Source organism: Pan paniscus, chromosome 10, assembly GCF_029289425.2.
Source record: "Pan paniscus chromosome 10, NHGRI_mPanPan1-v2.0_pri, whole genome shotgun sequence".
In the NCBI taxonomy this organism is placed as follows: Eukaryota; Metazoa; Chordata; class Mammalia; order Primates; family Hominidae; genus Pan; species Pan paniscus.
In genome coordinates, this window is record NC_073259.2 from 84,667,102 (window position 1) to 84,681,327 (window position 14,226).

At 42.6% G+C, this 14,226-nt stretch overlaps 1 long non-coding RNA gene across 1 annotated transcript in view; it reads left to right on the plus strand.

Annotated features, from left to right (window-relative positions):
* Positions 1-14,226, plus strand: part of LOC112441425 (uncharacterized) — a 198,397-nt gene that overhangs the window by 144,913 nt on the left and 39,258 nt on the right. The window contains exon 5 of the long non-coding RNA XR_010108849.1: positions 211-346. This is a non-coding gene — a long non-coding RNA (uncharacterized LOC112441425). The remainder of the gene's footprint in view (positions 1-210; positions 347-14,226) is intronic.

The window sequence follows — 14,226 nt, forward strand, 5'->3', positions numbered from 1 at the left end:
CAGGCATTTCTCAATACTTAACGATAATTAATATTGGATAAAGGCCATTTAAAGTGAATCTACCTAAGATCACAATTGTACAGTCTTGATACTCAAAGTCCAGAGACTAACAGCATCAGCATTCCTGGGAACTTATTAGAAATGCAGAATTAAGGATCCTTCTCCTGACCTAATTGAATAACAATCTGTTTTTTGTTTGTTTGTTTTGAGACAAGGGTCATAGCTCACTGCAGCCTTGAACTCCTGACCTCAAGCAATCCTCCCGCCTTGGCCTCCCAAAGCATTGGGATTACAGGTGTGAGCCACTGTACTGGACCAGAATCTGCATTTTTAACAGGAGTTCCAGGTGATTCTTATGCATATTAACATTTGAGATGTTCAGTTATAGAAAATAATTTTTAAAATGTTTGTTTGGAAATTAAAATGACACTTTGGCTTTTTCTTTTGGACAAAATTGTATGATAGTGTGATACAACATTGTTTACCACTTCATGTCTGACTTTTATAGTACTGTCATAACTTTTACAACAAAAATAATTTGAGGGTTTTATTGTTTTCCAAAGGGCTTTATCTTTGATAATCAAATCATTCTCTTTTGAAGTGCCTAATCATCATCTCTGTATATTTTATCTTAGTAGATGCTCATCAGGCCTAACTTCCTCATTTGTCAATGGCTTTTATGTGATCCAGTAGTTTTCCAACATTAGTTCACTTATTTCATCAAACACATATTATTTTTCAAAGCTCACAATCCACTCAGAGTCAATTTCCATTACATTTGTGGATATTCATATGCAACATTCAGGAAAGAGCTGACTGACAAGCACATTGACAGGATGGGTGGGGAGGGAAGCCAGTGTTAAGCTGGAGGATGTTTGGGTGGGGATAAATTTGATAAGTGGCCAGGTTGTTAGTGAACATGTCTATAATAGGATGACTATTGCTGTCTTGGGTAACATGATAACTGGGCAGGCAGGCAAATAAAATCCAGATAACAATAACCTAAAAGTGAAGATGATTATCTCTGGGCAGTAAAAGTCCAGGCAATTTTTATTTCCTTCATTGTGCTTATCTGTAATTTCTAAATTTTCTAGAATGAATGCATGTTATTTTTGCTATCAGAAAAAAACTCTGTTATTTAACAATTTAAAAAATTGAGATATCATTTACATTCAGTAAAACGCAAAGAGATAAGTATTCAGTTCGAAGAATTTCAACAACTGTATGCATCCATGTAACCACTCCTAACAAGATATAAAATATTTTCATCCCCAAAAGGTTGCTTTGTGTCCTTTTAAACCAGAAATTACCCTAATACAGCACTCCTTCTGTAATTACCCATGGCCTCCAACACTTTCTCACCTCTAAAGTGGTTTCAGTGTGCTACTCTGGAGTGACACATTATATCTAGATTTCAGCAAATATACATTTTTTTATACACAGAGGTAGTCGATGCTGCACTCTGCATTTCTTTCCATATACCCCTCTTTGTGTATTTCTAACTCATACTTTGAGTAGAAAATGGGAAAAAATGTTTTCCTCCTATAATTTCCCCTCCCCCAGGACCATCCTTTTTCCTCTTTCCCTCCTGCTTTGAAACAGCTACTGAGCTGCCAGCAGAGGATTCTATTAAGATGAAAGCTTTGTCCTTGCAGAGGCAGACAAAGGGCTCTAAACAGAGCCTGCTCTCCAGTGTCTAGGAGAAGAGGTTACCATTCTGTCACAATGGTCTCTCCCATACCTTGCCCCCAACAACGCCCACATCTACCTCTCAAATATCTCGTTCTTATTGCTCCAGTTTATGGCAACGACAAAAACACTAAAAAAAATACTGATTCAAATATAATAAAGATGAAAACACACAAATAACTTTTACACATGTTGTCTCATTTTGTGAAGCTGTCTTGGAAAAACCCTCGAGTTCTGTGGGGGAAATACTAGTATTCACTCTTTCTTTTGTTCATTCATACCTGGCACTTTTTTTTTTTTTTTTTAAGACAGAGTTTTGCTCTCATTGCCCAGGCTGGAGCGCAGTGGCGTGATCTCAGCTCACTGCAACTTCCGCCTCCCGGGTTTAAGCGATTCTCCTGCCTCAGCCTCCCGAGTAGCTGGGAGTACAGGTATGTGCCACCATGCCTGGCTAATTTTGTATTTTTAGTAGAGACGGGGTTTCTCCATGTTGGTCAGGCTGGTCTCGAACTCCTGACCTCAGATGATCCACCCGCCTCGGCCTCCCAAAGTGCTGGGATTACAGGCAAGAGCCACCGCGCCCGGCCCACAGCACATATTTTTATGTAGAGATACTGTGTGCCAAGCAAGATATTAGGCACTACATAACAATGGCAAAAAAGGAAGTGTTCCTCACAAAGCTTATTGTCTAGCTGGGGAGACAAATGAGTAAGTAGGCAAATATGATTTATTCAGAATGTACCAATTCGGGTATGCACTTATGGAACCCAAGGTCATTGTAATGGTATTCAAAAGTTGGAAACTATCTAACAATAATAGGTGTTAAGTTACTATTATTTTTGAAAGATATATTAGTGATATACTTTTTATTATTATTTTTTTTTAGACAGAGAGTCTTACTCTACAGCCCAGGCTTTGAGTGCAGTGGCATGATCATAGTTCACAGCAGCCTCAAATTCCTGGGCTCAAGTCAACCTCTCATCTCAGCCTCCCGAGCAGCTAGGATTATAAGCACATGCCACCATGTCCAGCTAATATTTTTTAAAAATTTTTGTAGAAACGGTCTCACTCTCTTGCCCGGGCTGATCTCAAACACTTGTTCCCAAGATCTTCCTACCTTGGCCTCCCGAAGTGCTGGAATTACAGGCATAATCCACCACACCTGGCCTTAATGACATAATTTACACTAAATGTTTTGAGAGGGAGGGAGAGAAAAGCTGAATGCCAGAATGCTAACTGGAAGAAATATATTAAAAAGTTGAAAGGACTTATCTCTGTGAGATGGGATTTTTCTCCTTTTCATGTTTCTGTATTTTCCTAATTTCCTATGACAAGTATGTGTTACTTTTATAATTAAATTAAAAAATTGTAAGGTGAAAAATGTAAGATTGTTATAAGTATGCTGGCACCCAGTGATGGTAATATTTATCTTCAAATATACCTTAAGCTAAAATGTATCTTTCTAATGAAATTTTAGTTTTTAAATGTTCCTTTATAACTTTTCCTTCAATATTTTATCTATAATTAGCTTTCTGGTTTTAAAATTTCACATTTAAGGAAGAACTTTCAAATATGTGCCTATGTATTCAGAGATATTTACAGTGCTTTAGTACATTATGTCATTTAATCCAGACAGTAATCCCATGAGGTTGGTGTTGTTATCACCTTTTTACAGAGGAAAACCAAGGTTCAGAGATGTTAAGGAACCAAAATCACAGTTAGTGGGTAGCAGAGACAGAGCTCCAATACAATTTTTTCAAAACTGGAAATTCAGAGTTTCCTGCATTTCACAATGGTGCCTGTTATGTAGCTCTGAAATGATTCCAAACACTTACATAGATTGCTACGTGTGACATATGTTTTGCTGTGATAAGAACATGGAGTGTAATCCCCCTCCACATGGGAATGTTACGTTGCGATGTTATAGGACCAAAAAACAGATTCATATGCCTGCTGTGCAGTGACAGACAGGTACAGAGATAGCAGGGTTTGCAGCAGAGAAAGAGTGTAATGATCACAGGGCACCAAGCAAGGGGATGGGAGGAGACCCTTAAATCCATCTCTCCGAGAAGTTTCTAGCTGACGTTTTTCAGGGGGTCATGGAGGGTGAGGGGCTGGGAAATTGGGGTCGTTGTTTGGTCAGGTAATGGGGATGAAATCATCAGGATGTGGAAACTGCATTCTTTGGTGAGTCATCTCTTCATGGGGTCCTTCAGACCAGGTGATGTCAGTAGTTTCACTGGTATACAAAACCTGAAAGAGCAAATGAAAACCTCAAATGGAAAACTTAACATTTTATAATGTTTAAATTGTTCTCTATAGAGCAGTTAAGGGGAACTATAATCTTGTAACAGGGTCTATGTGATTCTAAGGCAAGAGGCACAAAACAACTATGAGGGAGTGGGTCAGAGAGCAGGCTGACCTAGCAATTAATGCTGCATGTGCTGCAAGCTTGGTATATTTTTGTTTCTTCCTCTCACTTCTTCCATGATTAATTTATAAAGTTTACAGGGACGGTTTCAACACCTTATCAGACTAGATATATGAGTTATTGGCCTCAACTACTGGACTCCAAAATACGTATAAACCCAAGAATTTTAATTAAGAACAATTTTTTTTTGACATAGGGTCTCATTCTGTTGCCCAGGCTGGAGCAGAGTGGCACGATCATGGCTCACTGCAGCCTCTACCTCTTGGGCTTACGTAATCCTCCCCCTTCAGCCTCCCAGGTAGCTTGGACTATAGGCACATGCTGCCACACCTGGCTAAATTTTGTATTTTTTTGTAGAGACGAGGTTTCACCATGTTTGCCAGGCTGGTGTCAAACTCCTGGGCTCAAGCGACTTGCCCACCTTGGCCTCCCAAAGTGCTGGGATTGCAGGCATGAGCCACCACGCCCAGCCGAACCCAAGATTTTGACAGAAAGATTGAGAGCTTAGGCGATGGGTGCCAGAGCTAGTCTCTGCCAACCTCCCCACCGACACCAGCATCACTCACTAGCAGTGAGGGGCCTTGTGTGTCACTACGGATTTCCGCCATGTTGGTCAAATCATCTCTTCTGAAAGCCTCCCCTGTAAAGGTATACCTCAAACTTCTATTAGACTTTACATCCGCAGAGGCCTGCTTCCATCCTAAGTAATTATATTCTTTTTTTTTTTTGAGACGGAGTCCTGCTCTGTCGCCCAGGCTGGAGTGCAGTGGCATGATCTTGGCTCACTGCAACCTCCACCTCCTGGGTTCAAGCAATTTTCCTGTTTCAGCCTCCCGAGCAGCTGGGACTACAGGCACAAGCCACCAAGCCCAGCTGATTTTTTCGTATTTTTAGTAGAGGTGGGGTTTCACCATATTGGTCATGCTGGTCTCGAACTCCTGATGTCAGGTGATCCACCCGCCTTGGCCTCCCAAAATACTGGGGTTACAGGCATAAGCCACTGCACCCAGCCCCTAAGTAACTAAATTCTAATAATTGGATTCTAAAGAAAATCAGAACTTGTTCACTATGTGACTAATGTACTTCATTTATGGAGTGCATTCCTGAGATTTGTTGTCATTATTCTCCCCCTCTTTAAGCATTGTAAAAAAAATCTGTTTGTATGTCAATAACCCATGTGATTCATGAAATCATATTCTGATCCTCTTGTTTTAACCATACAAAGTAGTGGCTTGCTAGCATTATTTATATCCCAGTGTGCCCTAGACATTTCAATCAAGCAGAGATGTTTGGATCAGCATGGTATAAGTACACGTGTTCTCAAATTTATTTTCACTGTTGCTTCCTATAATTAATTACTGACATAATTTCAAATAGCTAATAGTTGCTTAATATGTAGAAATAACTGAATACAACTCATCTCTGCTCTATTTTTTAAATGTATTTTTAGTGTGTATTTTATTTTCTTGATTATAAATGTAACAACTGTTCATGTAGAATTTTTGTTAATTAGGATTAGTTTGCCATGCTGATTTTTAAAACATTTTTTCCCACTTAATATGGTGGGTCTATTATAGAATTGTTTCTAATTTAATATTCAAATTTTTATGAAAATAGGCCAGGTGCAGTGGCTCACACCTGTAGTCTCAACACTTCGGAAGGCTGAGGTGGGCATATTCCTCGAGCCCAGGAGTTCAAGAACTGTCTGGGCAACATGGCAAAACTCCGTCTCTAAAAAAATATATAGAAATTAGCAGGGCATGGTGACGTATGCCTGTAGTCTCAGCTACTCTGGAAACTGAGGTGGGGGAATCCAATGAGCCCAAGAGGTTGAGGATGCAGTGGGCCATGATCACACCACCACACTCCAGCCTGGGCAACAGAGCGAGACCTTGTCTCAATAAATAAATAAATTCATTTTAATGAAAATGATACATTTATGCAGATTAAAATAGTCAAATACTATGATTAAGTTTATAGTGAAAAATAGCAGTCCCCTTTACTCTTCCTCCCATTCTAATTCCCATTCTTCCACAGATAACTGCTGTTTTAGTCTATTCAAACCGCTCTAACAAAATACCTTCGACTGGATAATTTATAAACAACAGAAATGTATTGCACAGTTCTGGAGGCTGGAGAGTCCAAGCTCAGGGTGCTGGCAGACTCAGCATCTGGTGAGGGTCCATTTCCTCATAGATGGCACCTTCTAGCTCCGCCCTCACTTAGTGGAAGGGCAAAGAGGGAAACAAGCTCCCTCACACCACTTTTATAAGGGCACTAATTACATTCACTAGGGCTCTGCCTTCCTGACCTAACCACCTCCCAAATATCCCACCTCTTAATATCAACACATTGAAGATTAGATTTCAACATGTGAATTTTGGAGGGACACAAATATTCAGACCATAGCAACCACTTTGGAAATATCTTAGCTATTTTGGTGGTATATACCTTGGTAATCTGAAATAACACGTGAATACTGCTGTTTTCTGTTTTGTATTGTTGTTTTTAAAATTTCAGTATCTGCTTTGACATGCTGGTTTCTATGGGAGCCCTTCATTTCCCTGGTCTTATGTTTCCACTTGGGGCAATGTTAGCAAAAATAACTCTTTGGGCCTCTCTCTCCATTTCTCACTCCCTCCTCCAGGAAGAAGGGACTTACTTGGCTAGCGAACAGGCCTGCCTCAGCCTCTTCTTTCTCTTGGATGAACCTGCCTGAGGCAAGGTGCCTTCAATTTGGCTCTCCCATTTGGTGAGCATATTGAGGCAGTGTCTGTTCTGTGCAATAGGTTAGTGATGAAGGGGCTAAGTCTGCTTAACTCATAGTTAAAATATTAGGAAGATCACACTCTGTGCTCCAACCCAGCATTTGTTTGACAGAAGCTATTAATGCTCCCCTCCCAGGCCCCCACCTACCTCTAACTGTAAGCTCACCTGCTGTGGTGTGACAGCTTCCACCCTGCTGACAGCCTCCCACCTTAAGCTCTAGCATCTTTTTACTTCACCACAGCAGGGCTTTCTTCGGCCCGACAGGAGCTCTTAGTTGTATAAGCAGAATGAGAAATGCAGAGGCGTTTGTCTACGCCATCTTCAACAAGTCGACCAGCCTCCCTGTCCTCTGGTGGGACAATGCAAAGGCGTGTTCCACCCTATTTCTCAGAAGGTCTCCAGTGGGACTGAGCTCACTGACACATTCTTAATGGCTTTTCTCCTTTTCCAGTCTCTCTTTCCCATACCCTCACTCCACTTCCTAGAATCACTTCCCCCAAAACCTTCCCACACCCAAAGCTTGAAGCTGATATTTTGATCTTTATCCATCTGACTCTTATGACCATCTCTCAATTGATTCTGAACAATCTCCTATGATGAAAGATGAGGATTTAAGTGGGGCATGGTGGCTCATACCTGTAATCCCAGCACTTTGGGAGGCCGAGGTGGGTGGATCACCTGAGGTCAGAAGTTCAAGACCAGCCTGGTCAACATGGTGAAACCCCATCTCTACTAAATATACAAAAATTAGCCGGGCATGGTGGCATGTGCCTGTAATCCCAGCTACTAAGGAGGCTGAGGCAGGACAATTGCTTGAACCCGGGAGGCGGAGGTTGCAGTGAGCAGAGATCATGCCACTGAGCTCCAGCCTGGGCAACAAGAACAAAACTTCATCTCAAAAAAAAAGAAAGATGAGGATTTAAGTCTGTTTCTCTCCCCACACTCTCCACTTACATACATGCGTGCTTTTCCAATCTGCATGCCTCAAATATAGTTATACAACCAGTATTGAATTAAATTAGTATTAAATAATTACATGATTATGACCATAAGTACATATCTGATCCACATATATACTACCTTAAACTTCCTGCATCAACTTTTGTCTATAAAACCCCTCTGACATGGCCAAATACATCTGACCATCTATCAGTCCCATTTTTTCTTGGCGTTGTTGCTCCTGCCTCCTGCTCCAGCCTGGCCTGGTTGCTGTCTGACCTGCTACCCAGATTCTGACCTTTGCCACCATCATGGGATGTCCCCTGGCCTCCTCTGGTGCTGGACCTCCATTTTCCTCTTTCTCAGTTTACTCTCTTATTTTAGTGGAGCCCAATAACTCCCAGGAGCTTTCTGAGAAGCAGATATGGAAGGTAAATTATTTGAGTCCTTGCTTGTCTGAAAAAATCTTTAGCTTTTTACTTTATGTAGAGTTTAAGCAGACAGAGAATTTTACTTAGAATCTTCTTTTAGAATTTGGAAGTTTTAATCAATTATCATCTAGTTTCCAGTGGTTGCTACTAGGAATTTTGATCCCATTTTGATTCCTGATACTTTGTGACCTTGCTTTGCTTTTCTCTTTCTTTCCTTCTTTCCTTTTCTTTTCCCTCCCTCTCTTCTTTCTTTCCCTTTCTTTCTTTCTTTCTTTCTTCTTTCTTTCTTTCCTTTTCTTTCTTTCTCTCTGTCTTTCTTTCTTTTCTTCTTTCTCACTTTCCTTCTTTTTTTTTTTTTTTTTTTTTTTGACAGGGTCTCACTCTGTCCCCCAGGCTAGAGTGCAGTGTCAAGATCTCAGCTCACTGCAGCCTTGACCTCCTGGGCTCAAGCAATCCTTCCACCTCAGCCTCCCGATAGCTGAGACTACAGGCATGTGCCACCATTCCTAGTTAATTTTGTATTATTTGTAGAGATGGGGTCTCCCTGTGTTGCCCAGGCTGGTCTCAAACCCCTGGGCTCAAGCCATCTGCCTGCCTCAGCCTCCCAAAGTGCTGGGATTACAGGCGTGAGCCACTGTGCCCAGACTAATTTTTCCTTTCAAGGAGTTTTCATAGATATGTCTTTTAAAATCTTTTGTCTTTTGAAATTTCATGATGTTGTTCTTTGGTTTAGTTTTTTGACAGGACTGTAACTGAGATGTTTTCATCAGAAAACTCAGGTCCTTAAATTCTGGGAAATTGGTTTGTACGTCTCTAATGCTCTTCCTTACATATTGCATCTGTTTGTCTTGTTTGTGTGTGTGTGTGTTTTGTTTTCTTGTCTTGTTCGTGTGTGTGTGTGTGTTGTGTGTTTTGGTTTTTTTTTTTTGTTTGTTTTTAAGACAGGGTCTCACTCTGTTGCCCAGGCTGAAGTGTAATGGTGCAATCATAGTTCACTGCAGCCTCAAACCTCTGGGCTCAAGGAATCCTCCTGCCTCAGCCTCCTGAGTAGCTGGGACTATAGGCGTGCACCACCATGCCTGGCTTATTTTGCTATGTTGCCCAGGCTGGTCTTGAACTCCTGGCTGCAAGTGATCTGCCCCCTTGGCCTCCCAAAGTGCTGGGATGACAGGCATGAGCCACTGCATCTGGCATCTGTTTATCTTTTTGTTCTTTCTGGGAAATACACTTGACCGTATATTCAAGCTTCCTTTTGATTTTTCATTTCTACCATCTTATTTTTTAATGTTGAAGACCTTTAGACTATTCTCTAAATATTCCTTTAAAAATAGTGTTCCTGAGATCGCAGCCTTTCTGATACAACCATTTGAGAGAACAAATTTCCACTTTTCTGTCAGGGGAGGGAACGGGTAGCCACGTAGAGAAGGATGAAGAGATGGGGAAGTGGGTCATCTCCCTACTCCTTTTCAAGATTTTTAACCAATCCTTCTGTTTTAGGCCCAATTGTATCCCTACCTGAGCTCTTCTGTGATTCTACAGTTTGCTTCTTATTAGTCCTTTCTATGCAGCCCTCCTTTACTCTGACCTTTTCTTCCCCAATGCAGACTTAAATTTCAATTCTCTGGTCTGCTAAATCAATTACTACTCATACATATGTTTCTAGGAGGTAGAATATTTTTACCATAGAATTGTAAGATGATTGACATATACTTCCAACTACCTCTCTAATAACGGCATGACATTTGCATAGTATGTTGTAGTTTCTTTTTTTCTTTTTTCTTTTTTTTTTTTTTTTGAGACGGAGTCTCGCTCTGCTCTGTCGCCCAGGCTGGAGTATAGTGGCACAATCTCTGCTCACTGCCAGCTCCGCCTCCCGGGTTCAGGCCATTCTCCTGCCTCAGCCTCCCGAGTAGCTGGGACTACAGGCGCCTGCCACCATGCCCGGCTAATTTTTTGTATTTTTGGTAGAGACAGGGTTTCACCATGTTAGCCAGGTTGGTCTTGACCTCCTGACCTCATGATCCACCCGCCTCGGCCTCCCAAAATGCTGGGACTATAGGCGTGAGCCACCGCGCCCAGCCTGTATGTTGTAGTTTCTGTAGTACTCTCACATATATGCTCCCATGTCGTCCTTCCATCAGTTTGGTGAAAAAGGGTTTATTATTCCCATTATGCAGGCTCGTTTAGCACTTAAAGCAAGATAGTGATTGCTGAATGCCAACCACTAATAAGCCAGCTTTACAGATGATAATTTGTTTAATCCTCAAAACAACTTTTTACGGTAGGAAGTATTACTATCGCCATCTTATAGTTGGGAAAATTGAGGCACAGAGGTTTAGTAATTTACCCAAGTTCCATTAGCTAGTACATAGTGAAGCTGAGGCTTGGCAGTCTGCCTCTAAAGTCCATGATCTTAAATCCTATTTTATGTTGCAAATAAAATGTTAAATAACAGACTCAAAAAAAGTAATTTTCTAGAGTCAGACAGGAGATAAAGGGTTAGAACAAGTACTTGAGCCAGTGTTTTTGACTCCCTGCCTAAAATGCTCTCCAAATTACCATTCAAGGTGGTTGTCAACATTGAAATTTATAGTAGAGCAGTGAGACACCTCAGAGACATAAGTTACTAGGGATTCTGCTCTTCTTATAGAGCTGTGATAAATGCACTTGGTATGTAAATCTTTGATTCTATCTACAACTGGTTTCTTAGAATGGATTTTTAGAAGCTGTATTACTGGATGAAAAATACATGAGGTTCTTGGCACAATGTTTCACACTTGTAATCCCAGCTACTCAGGAGGCTGAAGCAGAAGGATCATTTGAGCCCAGGAGTTCAAGGCTGCAGTAAGCTATGATTATGCCACTGCACTCCAGCCTGGGTGACAGAGTGAGAGCCTGTCTAAAATATAATTAATAGCTGGGCACGGTGGCTCATGCCTGTAATCCCAGCACTTTTGGAGGCTGAGGCAGGCAAATCACTTGAGGCCAGGAGTTAGAGACCAGCCTGGCCAACATGGTGAAACCCCATCTCTACTAAAAATACAAAAAAAATAAGCTGGGTGTGGTGGTGGGCACCTGTAATCCCAGCTAATTGGGAGGCTGAGGCAGGAGAATTGCTTGAACCTGGGAGTCAGAGGTTGCAGTGATCTGAGATGGTGCCTCTGCACTCCAGCCTGGGCAACAGAGCGAGACTCCATCTCTAAATAAATAAATAAATGAATAAATAAATAAAGGAGGAAATAAAATACACCAGAACAAATACTAAAATACTTCTCTGGCTTACAGAAAAGGTTTTCTTCTAAATTCTGTTTATCTAAAGATTTGTAAGAGAAGTAAAAATGATACAGTGAACATAAAACCAACCAACCTAAGATTTCCCCTTTTTCTTCTAGCAGAATCCAGTATTCATGGTCTATATTACTTTTAAATAAGAGAGGAAATTTCTATAAAATGCTTTTTACTATAATAATTCCTACCAAGTCCTATAAAATTTCTGGACTTCTGCACCACCAACAGAGTTATTAAGTAAAGCCCAGAGTTTATTGATGAAACAATGCTTTAGCAAAACAGCCACAGGCAGCTTAAGTAAAAGGGAGTAAGCACTTGACTTACAAAATTTACCTGAATAATTTCTGGCTGTTTTATAAATAAATAAATAAATAAATAAATAAATGGATTTTCCTAAAAGGAGAGTTCTAAAAGGAGAGTTTCTAAGGAGAATATTGCTCACAGGTGAATTCCACTTTTCAGAAACAGTGAACAATTTGAACCTGGCTACTGAGGTCCAAATTTCCTCCCACCCCCAGTGATTTAGTCTACTGGCAGGGTGGGAGTTTCCCAGGCACAACTGCAGCTGCCCAAGCTGCAGCTGCAACCCAGGCACCCCTGTGCTCTTGGGAGCCAGGAGCAGGCAGGAGTCCTGCCCTCCCAGGTGCAGCTGCAGCTGCTCAAGCCCTGGCTGTGGACCCAGGCATCTCTGCACTCTCAGGGCTCCGGGAAGGTCCCCCAATCCCCTGCAGGCTTGGAAGTGCCTGCTCCCACTGCTTGGCTTCTCTCTGCTCTCAGCACCCAATCCGGTCATGGAGCAAAGTTGAGGCTGAGCCTGGGCACTGTTGCAATCTGGCCAGGTGTGCACATGCTCAGGGCAGTGCTGACATGCCAGCCCCCTGCCGCCTTGGGCCCCTCTGGACTTTGGATGCCAGTGATCACAGGAGAGAGGCTGGGGGGTTGCTGAGGGCAGCTCTGCGCTGGCCTGCAGGTGCCCCTTTGCACAAACAGCCTGGGCATCATGAATGGCGGCAAGAGGCAGACAGGCTCCTGGGCAGAAGGGGGCGGGTCCCTGGTGAAGCCCCACCTTCAAGCTGGGGAGGGCCTGTGCCTGGGGGACGAGCTGCTGGTCCCATGGACCAGAGTGGAAACTTGTGATGCCTTTTCCGGGCCTGCCCATGGTTGCCCATGGACAAATCAGTGTGCACTTCCTCTTCTCTGAGGCCCATAAAAGCTCTGGACTGAGCCAGACTAGAGGGATGACAGGACCACCAGCTGCAGAGAGAAGCTACCCCCTTTGCTGAGAGCTGAACACTTGTCAAGATGCCCTGCCTGCAGAGAGGAGCTACCCTCTTTGCTAAGAGCTGAACACTCATCAGGACACCCTGGCTACGGAGAGGGGCTGCCCACTTTGGGTCTCCTCCGGGCTGCTCTATTGCTCAATAAAGCTCCTCTTCATCTTGCCCACCCTCTACTTGTCTGTGTACCTCATTCTTCCTGGACACAGGACAAGAACTTGGGACCCCCTGAATGGTGGGGCTAAAAGAGCTGTAACACAAACAGGGCTGAAACACACCCCTTACTCACCACATTGAGGGCAACCAGAAGAGAGGAGAGAAGAGCTGCAACCCTTCAGGGAGCCCAGACCTAGGAAATCCCCAAGCCAGGGCTATGACACCCTCTTTAGGGCTCTGCAGTTCCTGGTGTCTCCAAGCTTTTAGGCACCACCGCATTCCCCAATGTGAGCTGTGGAAGCTGCTTATGGTACACCTGTTCTAGCTGCAGCCTGGCAGGGAGCCTGCACCCATGCTAGCACCTGGAGCTGCTCGCCCCAACGCAGCCAGCATGACTGGTCATGTGCAGTGGTCAGACCCCACACTCGCTCACATACCCTTTGCTGCTCCATGCCTGGCTTGGCCTTGGCATGCATGGGATCCAGACCAGTAGCATGAGCCTAGTGCAGCCTGCTAGGCCAAGTGGGCAGAATGAGTCCAGTGGGCCAGAGCAAAACTCAGGCAAAGGTGCCACCAGCCATAGAGGTTTCTGGCTGGTGAAGCAACACCCCAAGGATCCCTTAACAATATGATTACTGAAAACTATCCCTTTTAAATACCAAGAGAAAGATGTGAGTGATTCAGGTGACTTCTCAAGAGAAATGTCAAAAATAAATATTTTGTTTGTATCTTTGAACTTAGCAAGTCATAAATCTCAGCTTGTGAATTGCTATCTTAGCGTATACTGTAGGACAGAGAAACTTTAGCAATACTCAAAGCAGCAGTTGAAAATGCTTCCCTGAGAGTGGGTGGTTCTGGTTGCTTCCTTGGAGTACATTGTCAGCGACCAACCATGAAAGAAAAGTCTTTAGAGATTAAACATAATAATATGAATATTTTTTTAAAAGACAGCAGAAGCAGAACAAGTTAGCTCTGAGTCAAACTGACAGGGATAGATACTGCCAAGTCTTGTTCTTTTATTGTATTATTTTACTCATCCTCATTTAACAGATGGGAAAACAGAGACACTAAGAGGTTGAATAGCTTGCCCAAGGCTACACAACTGCAAACTGGATTTGAACCCAGATGGTCTGACTCCAGAGCTCATGCTGGTAACAACAACTATGTTATGCTGTGCCCAGACCTGGTACTAGCAATTTGTTTTAGTAATAAAGGCAGTTTCATTTAGTGCTAGTAATAAAGGCAG